Below are 12,258 nucleotides of genomic sequence, written 5' to 3'. Positions count from 1 at the left end.
AACATCTTTAGCCATGAAGGAAATGGAAATCAAGATGACTTTGTGATTCCATTAATGAAGCAAACAGCAAGAAGTGATGGCGAGGGTAAGGAAGAAAAGGGCCCTTTATGCACTGCTGGTGGGAATGCAAATTAGAGCAGCCACTATGGAACTCAGTATGGAAGTTTCTCAAAAAAACAAAAATTAGAGCTACTATGTAATCCTGCTAAGTCATTCTTGGGCATATATCTGAAGAATTTAAGTCAGTGTAGCATAGAGATTCCTGAACATCCATGTTTATTGCTGCACTATTCAAAATAGCCAACTTATGCAGTCAGCCTAGGTGTTCATCAATGGTGAGTGGATAAAACAATGTGATGCATGTGCGCACACACTCACACACACACACACACACACACACACAGAGGAGTATTATTCATCTATAAAGAAGGATGAAATCATGTCATTTGCAGGAAAATCGATGGACTGGAGATCATCATGTTAAGTGAAATAAGCCAAGCTCAGAAAGACAAATATCCTGTGTTTTCTCTCATATATGGAATCTAGACCTTAAAAAAGAGATGACATGAGTGGAAAAGGGAGACTGTGTGTGGAGGAGAACCAACGGGAGGGGGGAGGTTGAAAGAGGAGGATGATGGAGGAGTAAATATGGTCAAAGTATGAAAAAAGAATAGTGAATCCCACTAAAAAACTGCATGAAAGGGAAGGGGTGGACGGGGATGAGAAAAAGTAACAGAGGAGGTGAATTTGATCAAAGTATTATATACACGTATGTGAATACCACAATGAAACCCTTTTGTACAATTAATATACATTAATAAAATAATTTCCAGGCACACTAATGAATTAAGATAAATTTACAAGAGCAAAAAAAAAAAAACAAAACAAAATTGAAAACTAAAACAACAACAAAACCCAGCTGGAAGTTCAAATGTATGATAAGAAATATGTACACATTTAGCTTTACTTGATAAAAATTGTTATGCCAATAACCCCCAATATCTTCCATACTTAACAAGCCATACTGGGAGGTCAGGACTTGTCTTTTTAAAGCACTTGTCAATGCTCTTTCACGATTTTATTTTACTTTTTGGTTATTTATGTATGTATTTATTTATTTTTGTGGTCCTTTGGGATTGCTAGGCAAGTGGTCTATCACTTGAACCACACCCCCAGCCCTTTTCTTTGTATTTTGGTTTTGAGATAAGGCCTATTTAATTTTCCCCAAGTGGGTCTATCACTCATGACCCTGGTGCCTTACTCTCCCAAGTGCTGAGATTGTAGGCATGTATCACCACACCCAGCTCATCTTCATTCACTACTAAATGAGCTGGTGGTTCTGCTTTCAGTACATTTTCTAGTGAAGGATAAATTGAAGAAATGGGGTTCATGCTTTCTTATTTCCACAGGGTCTCACTTCTGGGGCTGCCGGTAGCCCCCAAGTCCCATTATTCCCCTTTCAAGCTCCAGAAAGGCTTTCTGCAGGTCGCCTTCCTGTGGGCTGGCACAACATCTTAACTTGACTTTCCATATGAAATTTTCTTCCCAGCCTGTATGAGAAATTTCTGTTTTTCCAAATCCCAAATTCCAGGAAAAACCAGTTGAAGATTCAGGAAAACAGGAACCAACTTTACAATTTTCTTGTAAGAACTAAAGTTTTGCAAGTGACACTTCACTGGTTTGAAGGAATCCAGGGATGTCAAACAGAATGCAAAACAGGAAACAGGTGTGATCCAAGAGGAAGGTCAATATTTTAAAAAATCAGAAGGAAAGAAAAGGCAACCAATCGGTTGGTCCTTACAACTGTCATGTTACGAATGCACGCTTGTGTAATTGTTGCCACGAAAACACATAGTAGTAAGTTTTTATACACAGAGTACTTCATACAAATCTTCACACATATTCTAATGACTAGTGTTCCAAGTAACAATTTTTGCAAGCAGAATACATCTTTAAATTAGCATTTTCAAACTGTCATTCTTTCTAACTAGTGCTGCTAACTTTATCAGGAAATCTGAATGTTACATTGTTTGAATACACACTATAATGGTTATTTGGATTTTCCAGAGTTTGAATGCTATAAAATACAGTTTTTGTAAACTTATTTCTTATTTCTGAAATAGTTTTTAAGATATCCATAACAATGAATGAAGACTATAATTAGTATTAGAAATACTTGAGGAGTAACTTATGAGTTAGGGTTCATGAGTGTCCCGTTGTTCATTCCTGAGTTCCTGAGTCCTAAGGATGACATCCATTAGGAATCTGTTGGGAATATCACCCCAACATTGTTTAAATTTCACCAGTACTCTCCCTCAATTTATTGCTGTGGGTTCTCCATTACACAATCAAGCAGGAATATTTTATGCATCCCTTGTAAAAATGTTCTACATTTTTTTTTCATTTTTAAAAAACAAACAAGTGTGGTTTTAATGCTTTGGAAAAATCACCTTTCCCAGCCATCTTCAGCAGTCTTCATGTCTGGTGGGAACGGTCTGTAGTTGGCCCATGAGAGGTGTGGTCAGGTGGATCAGAGCCCCTGCACTGGCCTGGTGGCCTCTGCTGTGTCATGTGGTCCTCAACATGGAATGATGTCCAATGATGTGCTCTGTGAGTTTTTGATCTGTAAGATCTTCTCCCCAGGGCAGGAGGCCTCAGCTGAAGACAGATGGCTCAAGATGGAGTGGAGCGGTGGACATCCCCAGCTTCCTTGGGGTGAGGGGGGAAACACTTTGCAGTAACATTGGGAACAAAAGGCAGCAGAATAAGAGCAATGTAAATGCAGCAGTCCAACCTTCTGCCCCATCCCACCTCTCCATGGATCCCTTCCCTGCCTGTTGGAATTCCTTCCCCACAGGTGGTCACAGGCACAGGGATGGGGTCCAGAGTGGTGTGTGGGAGAGGACAGGTGTTGCAGGATGGGAGGAGGGTGAGCCAGAGTAGTTGTCAGAGGCAGATGGAGGATAGGGCAGTCATCACAGACTGGTGGACACATAGGGCAGGTGTTGCAGCCTGGTGTGGGGCTACTTATTCTGGAGAGCAGACACTGTAGGCACAGACACTGCTTTCTCATACTTGGATGCTCTTTCTCCCATCTGTACCTTTCTTGCCCAGTGGGAATCTTCATGGGCTTAGGAGACAGTGTGGTACTCATAAAGGAGAAAGGCTACTCTGAGGCTTCCAAGTAACCAGACTTGGTTTGCTGCTGGAACTGGAAGGCTTTGCTCTTGAGTCCCCAGTGTGGCTTTGGCATCAGGGAAGGTTGACAGAGGGACCCGAGAGTACACAATGTGGAGCTGGTGTGGCGACTGTGGGACACTGAGGATGGGTCTGACTGCAGGAGCAGCTGTGTGGGGACCAGCAGGGGCAGCTGAAGTTGCTGTATGTCCCAGCACAAGGGCCAGTGGGGTAGCAGATCCTGTGGGGGCTGGATGGGGAAGGGTAGGCAGGGGGTCATACTGCTCCAGTAGCTGTGGTGGCAGGATTCTATAGTTCAGAGTCACACATAAGGAGCTTTGGTATCAGCAGGGAATGTCTAAGTGTAAAAACGTTCACAGCTAAGCCTGGGTGTTGGTTGCCAGGGAGGAGGCCGCTGTGGTGGTCCTCACTCTAATTCCCATCCTTCTGGAAGGCTCTCATGTTTTTCTCTGTTCATCCCCGGATGTTAGGGTCTTTGTATCTAGGAGACTCAGCTCCCATGAAGAAGGTGCTGGTATTGGACTGAGTGGTCTAAGAAGACACTAGTCCAGAAGACTTGGAGTCCTTGTGTCACCTGAACATAAAACTGGACAGAGTCACAAATTGCAAAATGGTAACAAAACTTTATGGAAAAAAAAAAGGAAAGAAAGAGTAAGAGGAACCACTGCAAGGGAAGTGGTGGGCCCTTGCCAGGTGGCACAGAAGCATTGATTTATTTGGTTAAGCCCAATTTATAAGTTCTAAGATGGGCAAAATATGGGCAGTCCTTAGGGAAGGGCTAGGGTGGCTGGCAGGTTTAATTAACACAGCCTTATCACATAACAAGGGACATTCTGTGCATGTGCTTGTGCTAATTTTAGGCCTTTGATTCATGAGGTCCTGAGTAAGAGGATTTGGCCTGGGAGGCCAAATTGGGGGCAAGCCCCCTTTTGTTAACAAGCAAGGAGACCCAAATGGGCCTCTTCTGGACACTATCTTGCAATGATATTTATGACCACCAGGGTATTTACAATTTAGAGAGGATTTATTGCTTTAGAGGTGGTTCAGGGCTGTACTGTGTTTGCTTAAGAGAAGAGAGCTCCTGGTAGGTTATTTTCCCTGTTTGCTAACCTGCCTCAGTGCTTCTGAGCATTGATGGTGGGACCATCCATTCTGCACTGTTAGGAGGGAGTGGAAAGGGGTCTTTAGCCAGGAACACTTAGTCCAGTGAAGCTTTTTTCATGAACAGGCTCTTTCCCATGGAGGATTCTTCTCCAGTGTCCTACCCCATTCCTTAGGATCTTGAGCAGAGTTCTGTAAAGGTTATAAGGATCCCAACTATGGGACTCACCTTTAGACATTTGGGAGCAGTGGAGATTCCTTATGATACAATAAGAAATCTCCTTAAAAGGTGAAAGCATCTTGTTTACCTTGCTTGGGCCAGTTTGAACTCTTTGTAGCCAAGCAAAGTTGAGACAGACAGACAGAGAAAGAGACAGACACTACACATGCAGAGAGAGATGGATGGACAGACACCCCCCCCCACAGAGAGAGTGAGAGAGAGAGAGAGAGAGAGAGAGAGAGAGAGAGAGAGAGAATTTAGATTTGGCTATTTGGGCGATGTCCACAACCAGAAGGAAGAGGCTCACTGAGGTCACTTACCACTGCTTTCCAGGTGAGAGTCAATGGCCAACACAGCAGATCCCTGGCCATTCTGAAGTTTTCCAAACATCCTGTTTATGCACAGAGGAATTTGAGGGTGGGGTTGAGGAACCATCCTGGGCTGCTTCCATCCAAAAGTCAAGAGAGAAAGGTTCTTAAGAGAGCAGCCAAGATATCTGAGGAAGATGGCGATGGCTGGCTTGGGTGTCTTTGAGCAAGTTGACTAGTTGGCCAGCCTACCTCTGACCACAATATGGTCCAATATGTAGACAACTGTTCTGAAACCCAGTGTGCCCTGGCCTTGGACTAGAGCTGTCTGGCAAATCCAGTGGTGGAGAGGCCTTGGGCACGCACAGCTAGCTGAGTTCCTGGCCAGTGGTCTTGTTTGTCTCCACTCCATTCTCAGATCCTTTCGGCTCCAGACAGGATCAAAGGTTCCCACTCTTCTTGGCTGGAGTACTCTGAGAGAGACATTTCAGGAGTCTTTGCATAATGGGCTCCTGGTTACTACAATTCAAAAACCTGGCTGTGAACACTTATTTCAAGCCAACTGTTGGCACCAATGTTAGAGCAAGAATCCACTTCTACTCCTGCCCCCTTCTAAGATAAATAAGAAAAACTACTTGGCAGCTCTTTTCCCTGAAATAGCAACAAGAAGAGAGGCAAATATTCCAGGTTCGAAAAAGTAAACTTTGTAGAGAATCAGGGAGTCTCTTTTAATAAGTAAGACCTTTGTGCTCCTGTGTTGGGCTTATAAATGTGGCTTGAGACACACCTTGGGTGTGCAGGTCAGTTTGAAAGGCACAGCTAAGATTATTTAAAAAAGTGTATTAAAAGACATACAGTCAGATAGTTTAATTAGATCCATGAGTCAGAGAATATGAATGGCCAAGGTAAATAGCTTCCCACAGGTGTGGCTCCAGGGACAGGAAAGGGGAATCATTGCCTTGCTGGAAGCTGGTTGTTGTCCCTCCTGTCTGGAGGGGAACTTGAAATACTGTTTTTCTTTGGAAACTTTGTGTCTGCGTGTGTGTGTGTGTGTGTGTGTGTGTGTGTGTGTGTGTGTGTGTGTATGTGTGTGTGTGTGTGTATGTGTGTGTGTGTGGTCAGACGTGGAGTGTTGGGATCAAACCCAGGGCCTTAGGCATGGTAGGTAAGTGCTCTACCACTGAGCCACACGCCAGCCTGGAGACTACTGTTCACTCTGACACACACACTCTTGCCTCATACTGCTGGGGTTAGAGGAAAGAGAAAGACGACGATTTGAATCCCTTTATGTTGCCATCTGAGACTTCAGAGTGGCTGGAAGCATAGCCTAGATATACCAAATTATGCAAATTTAGTCCTGCTTCTTTAGAATTTTGTAGGTTTCTTCCCTTTTTTCCTTCTCTTCTCTTCCACCTACAGTCCTAATTTTCATGTTTTTTTTTTTTTTTAACACCTCATACTTGGCAAAATGGAGTTGAGTGATGTTCAAAAGGAAGAAAGCCCAGTAGGATCCTTGATGGAGTTGAAAGGGTTGGGGGTGGGGAAGTTCTCAGTCAGGCTTCGGGCTTTGGAGGCTTCCTGGCAAATGAAGGGGAGTGGTTAAAGAGGTGACAAGGAGAACTGGACATTTGCTACTCAAGAGGCCCCAGACCACTCCAAGGGTGTGGCTGTGAGTGAAACAGACATGGAGAATGGGAGCAAGAGATCAAAATGAATTTCTCTGGATGGAATAAAAGTGCAGGAAGAGACGAGGGTGAGGCCCCAGGAGAAGGACAGTGTCAGTGTTGGGCCTACAAGTACATAAGCAGCCCGCTGGATTGTTTTCCACTGAGCCTTCGCCCTCAGAAATGTATAAAAGACAAACGAATAGATTATGGTTAGGTGTTATTTGTCATTGTAAAAGTAACACATGCACACAAAAATGCAAAATTGATCTATCAGTAAAAACCATGTGTGCTTTTATTACATTGAGCTAATTATTCATTTCTTCTTGTTTCTGTTTCATTTTTTCCTTAAACTGTATGTATATATTCATATATTTTATAAAATTAGGACCACACTTCGTATAAAGTTGACCACACTTGATTTTTAAATTTAATATTTTATGTCGAGATTCACCCTCACAAGTCCATTATTTACAGATATAAGGAAGTTGTCTGCCGGCAGAAGTTTCTAGTGCAGACTTTAGAAGACATCCCAGGGACTGGGCGAATTTCTTCCAGGCACAGGCTTCCTGTGGAAGCAGGGAGGTCAGTCAGCTCAAGATGCCTGGGGCCTCAAGCAAGAGGAAGACTAGGAAGAATTTTGCTTTCCCAGGGTGCACTGGGGACCCAGAAGTGGAGCTGCTCTGTAATGTTGGAACCAGTGCTTCCCAGCAGAGTGCAAAGGGCAGGACCCAGGCCTATGACAATGTGTATAACGGTTATCACTTGAGCATCTGCTATGCATTGGGCATAGGGGCTGTGCAGATACTGTCATTCTCCAAATGATCTGATAGAATAGGTCTTATCCATACTTTCTAGAGGTAGAAACTAAGGCTCTCAGTGATTACCAGTCCAAGGTCGCACAATTGGTAAGTGACCAAATGAGAACTATGACTTGGGTTTTGAAGCTGTAGCACAGCAGAAAAATACAGACTTTGAAATAAACAAAAAGTACACATTTGAATCACTCTTGTTAAAGCCTAACTTCTTTTTCGATGATAAAGTAAGAAATATTCACTAAGTAAAAAATGCTATCACTGTCTCTTTTCTCTGATTTGGGACGTCTCTGTTTATCTGATTTTCCCAGTTAGGCTCACTCATTCAACAAATACCTATTTTTCAGTTACTATGTATTAGTCACTGTTGAGATGAATTTTAAAAAATGGGTCAGATTTAGCCACTGTCTTCAAGAAATGGACAGTATGATAAGAGAAGGCAGCCTTATCATGCCAACTGCAACTCCTGTAATGATTATCGCTTTGAGATTGAATCAAGGGGTGACCAGATGGGGCTTTTGTGAAGATGGAATCTGCCTGGTGAGAGCCAAAGAAGGCTTCCAAGTGAAGGACATTTCTCTCTGTCTCTTGATCACGCACCCATAGAATGAGGGGACTGTCAAGAGTGACTCTGGCTTTAGCATTCAATTACTTGCATTATCTTATCTGCAGTTTTATCACTGATGGTGTAATAGGTCCTTTAACTGCTCTGGCTAAAAAGCCACAAATTAACAAAAAGCAGGAGTAAGTAATCACCTCATGGGGACCAGATTCTCCCCTCCAGTGATGACGTGATAACTTCTGTGAGAGAGAGCAAGGACTTCAGTGAGAGTCAATCATGCCCCACCTGACCAGTCCTGAGACAGTGACCTGCCAGATCACCTTCTGTCACCTCTGACCACCAGAGCACACCTGTGACTGGGGACTTTTAACTATGCATAGCTCTTACCCCTTCTCCCATTTCTTTGTCTACTTAGACCTAATGCTTATGTCTGAACCCCGAAGATGACTGAAGAAGGGCTGAAGTGCTTACTTTGCTTCTCTTGTGTTCAGGGCCATGTAATATCTCCTTTCTCTGCCTTCACCATTACTGCCTCTATCTGGAGTGGTGGGGGTGAGTGGCCACACCTGACACATGGAACTTGACAGTACTTTGGGTAGGGGGTCTAAAACTCTAGTTTCATTCGGACAGTTTTTCATTTGTAGAGAGGTCTGGGTTCTCCAGACAGCCTGATCCAGAGCCCACTTGGGCCAACTTCCTTCCAAGGCCCCTTCCTCTCTCAAATGCAAGCTCTTAACTGTTGCTCTGTGCTTGTGTTTGGCAAGCCAGATCTGCTCAGCTACAAGTCCACGTTCTATTTCTTTCTTCTTTTAGCTCCCTCCCACTTTTGATGCTTTCTAATCTCTTTTAGTGACAGTTTATCAGCTGCTTTACCCCTCCCCTGATTCCTTGGGATGATAGATCTCAAGGTCAGGATTTGTTCTAATGCAGCTCTGTGTCCCTCCAGGTCCTAGCACAGTCTTTGCACAAAGGTGTTCTGTTGATGTGGAGGGAGGAGTAGCAGTTGTCTCCTTTGGAACTTGTTTGTGCATAATTTAAAAATGCCTGCATTAGAGCTGGAGGCATGGCTCAAGAAGTAGAGCACCTTCCTACCATGGGGGAGGCCCTGAGTTCAAAAGGCCTGTATTAGTTTTCTATTTGCTGGTATTACAAATTATCACAAACAGTGACTAACACTAAGTTTATCATCTTAACAGTTAAATTTATTAACTATATCATCTTACAGTTCTAGAGGTCAGAAGTCTGAAATGATGGCATAGATATATCATATCTGTGTAGGAACAAGGCACAAGGAAACACACTGAACACTGTTAACACAGGGTAGGGAGAAAAGGGCAAGGAAGTGCAGCGGGGGGGTTGCATTGACTTAAATACAATGCATGTGCAGGTGTGATACCAAGACAAAAATTCCAGAGAACAATGAAAGACAAGAATGAAAACAGGTCACATTAAAGGGAGGTCACTAACAGGAGGGGGAAGGAAAAAGAAGGAAGTTAGAAGGTGAATATGGCTGGTATATTATCTATACAAGAATGACTATAGAATATTTAAACCTGTTGAAATCACTGTAAGAAGGGGACTAAGGTAGAAAGGAGAAAAATGGAGGGGATGAACCAATTTGGGATATAATACACATGCACAGGAAATATCACAAATGGCTTTTTTCAAAATGGAGAATAAGAAGGTAAAATAGGTCCTGTGTGGGGTTGGCTCCATGGGAGGGGAGGACATAAGGAAAGGGCATAGGAGGGTGTAAATGGAAAAATGAGACCTGTTGTAACTATTCTAAAATGGGGGGAGAATAGATAAAGGAGAATGATCAAGGTGGTAAATTTAACTAAACTATATCTTAAGCACTTTTGTAAATGTCACAATGTACCCCTGTACAATAATATGATAATAAAAAAATTTTTTAAGTCCAATATTATTATTCTAAATTATTATTATTATTTCTAAAAAAAAAAAAGCCTGAAATGTGTCTTGCTGGGCTATATTCATTTCTGGAAGCCCTAGAGAAGAATTCATTTTGTTCTTGTCTTTTCCAGCTTCTATAGGCTGCCTGCTGTTGGGGCCTCTTGGTCCTCTTTCACCTTCCGTGTCAATAGCAGCCTGTCAGATCTTTCTTATATTTCATCATTCTGACACTGGTGTTTGGCTTCCTTCTTTTAAGTATCCTTGTGATTACACTGGGTCCATCTGGCTAATTCAGGATAATCTCCCTGTCATAAGGTCAGTTGATCAGCATCTTGAATTCAATTTTTCCAAATAACATAGATCCAGAGATTAAGATGTGGACATTTTTGGAACGCTTGTTAGTCTGCCTACAAGTAGGTTTTCTTCAGGATTCTGTTTATTCAGGCACATACCCATGCAACCATATAGCATCCTACAATGTTCCATGTGCTATGTCAGGTACTAGGAAATCAAAAATACACAGCATATACTGGTAGGAGGCAAGAATGAATAATGGCAAGCAGTCTGACCAACTGTGGAACTGTAGGGTACAGACAAGAAGCATCAAACCAAGACTGGAGAAGAAGATGGTACCTGAACTCTAACTCTCCCATATCCTCCTTTAGGAAGAGAGTTAAGACTTGACAGTTAAGAGTGGGAGGTCATGGCAGATCTTGTGTGTAAGGTAAGGACCTGAATTTTATGCTACAGTTACGAAACTACTGAAGAATTTCAAACAGAGGAGCAATGATGGGCTGATGTGTTAGCTAAGCATAAAGCCATCCCAAGGGCTCCTGTCTGTAAGTTGCTTGTCCTCCAAATGTCTACGGGTGAAAGGCTTAGTCCCTAGGATGAAGCTATTGGGAGGTGGTGTAACCTTTAAGAGGTAGGCCTAACTGGAGGTTCTTGGGCCATTGGGGGTGTGCCTTCAAAGGGGAATATGGGATCCTGGCTCCATGTCCTTTTCTCTTTTACTTCCTGACTCCTGATGAGGTGAGTGGTTTTGTTTCACTGTTGCTCCTTCCGTGATTTGCTGACATAGGCCTAAAACAATGGGGTCAATAGATGATGGACTGGAACTCCTACAACTGTGAGCTAAAACATACCTTTCCTGCTTATAAATTGACTATCTGAGGTACCAAAGGATTCCCCGGCATGTTCCTGACTTCCTTCCTTACAGGGGCCACACTTATGTCCCTTTTTCCTAATGATGCAGTGTAGGTTTTCTACACTGTTGCCAACCTCCGACTGGCTAAGACTGCTTTGAGGTCCTCAGAGGTGACTTTGCAGTGTCTTCAGCCACATTAGGCCCACGATCTGGCCCCATTATCTCTCTCTGCTTTAGGTTTCTTTTCCCCAGAGCCATCTTCATTAAGGTCCTAATTAGGACAGCATCAATGAACTGTAAATGCATTTGCATAAAATTGTTGCTGGTCTCAGCAGAATTTTTGCTCCCTTGAAAGCGGCAGCAGAAGCAATTGTGAAGCAGTTGGGGTATGATGACAAAACAGTGGTTTTGGTCAGAAGGTCTGGCTGTGAATCCAAGCTCTGCCACTTCACAGGCATCTGACCTGGGTGGAGTCATGTAATTCTTTGAGTGTCAATTTTATTATAGAATGGGGCTTGTAATAATCTGGGTAGGCTAACTGTTTAACCAAAATTTAGTAGTCCACCACAATGGACACTTCTGCCTTGGTTATACTATAGTCTAACATGGGGGTTCCTTGTCATGTTGTAACCAGAGTTCTAGGTCAGAGGCCCAACTCCAGGGGTCCCACATGTCAGGTCTGACCACTCGCTCCATACACTAAATAAAGGGACAAGTAATGGTGAAGGCAGAAGAAAGGAGGGTTGTAATGGGGTACAGAAACATCACAGGAAGAGGCAAAGTAAGCACATTAGCCCATCTTTGGGGTACAGACATTAGCTTTGGGTTTAAATAGCAGATGAATTGGGGCAAAGAGTGAGAGGCATGCGTGATTATTAAACAATCCCGCTCACAGTTGTGGTCCAGTGGTCAGAGGTGGTCAGAGGTAGTCAAAAGTGTGGTCCAGTTGATTATCACCTCAGGATTATTTAAAAAAAAATTTTTGGCAGTACTGGGGTTTGAACTCAGGGCCTCATGCATGCTAGGTAGGCACTCTACCATGTAAGCCACTCCACCAGCCCATCATCTCAGGACTGGACAGGCAGTGCCTGTCAATCTTGTTATAAGATGTTATCCATCAGTCCTGTTCTCCTTAATTCCAAGGTACTTGCAGGGTAACTGACTGCAGGAGAGAATGGCTCAGAGTAAAGACAGTTACAAAATGGAAACGGGGAGGCTGAGTTCTTCTGCTTTTAGTTACCCTTTGGAAGTTTGCAGGCCCAGGCGAGGAGTCAGTGTTTTTAGTAAAAGCAGTTTCTAAGCCTCTGTTACAAGGTGGCTCTTCCGTAC

The sequence above is a fragment of the Castor canadensis genome, chromosome 6 (genome assembly GCF_047511655.1).
Source record: "Castor canadensis chromosome 6, mCasCan1.hap1v2, whole genome shotgun sequence".
Taxonomy (NCBI): domain Eukaryota; kingdom Metazoa; phylum Chordata; class Mammalia; order Rodentia; family Castoridae; genus Castor; species Castor canadensis.
The sequence above is the reverse complement of the archived record's forward strand: the minus strand, read 5'-3'. Positions refer to the sequence as shown.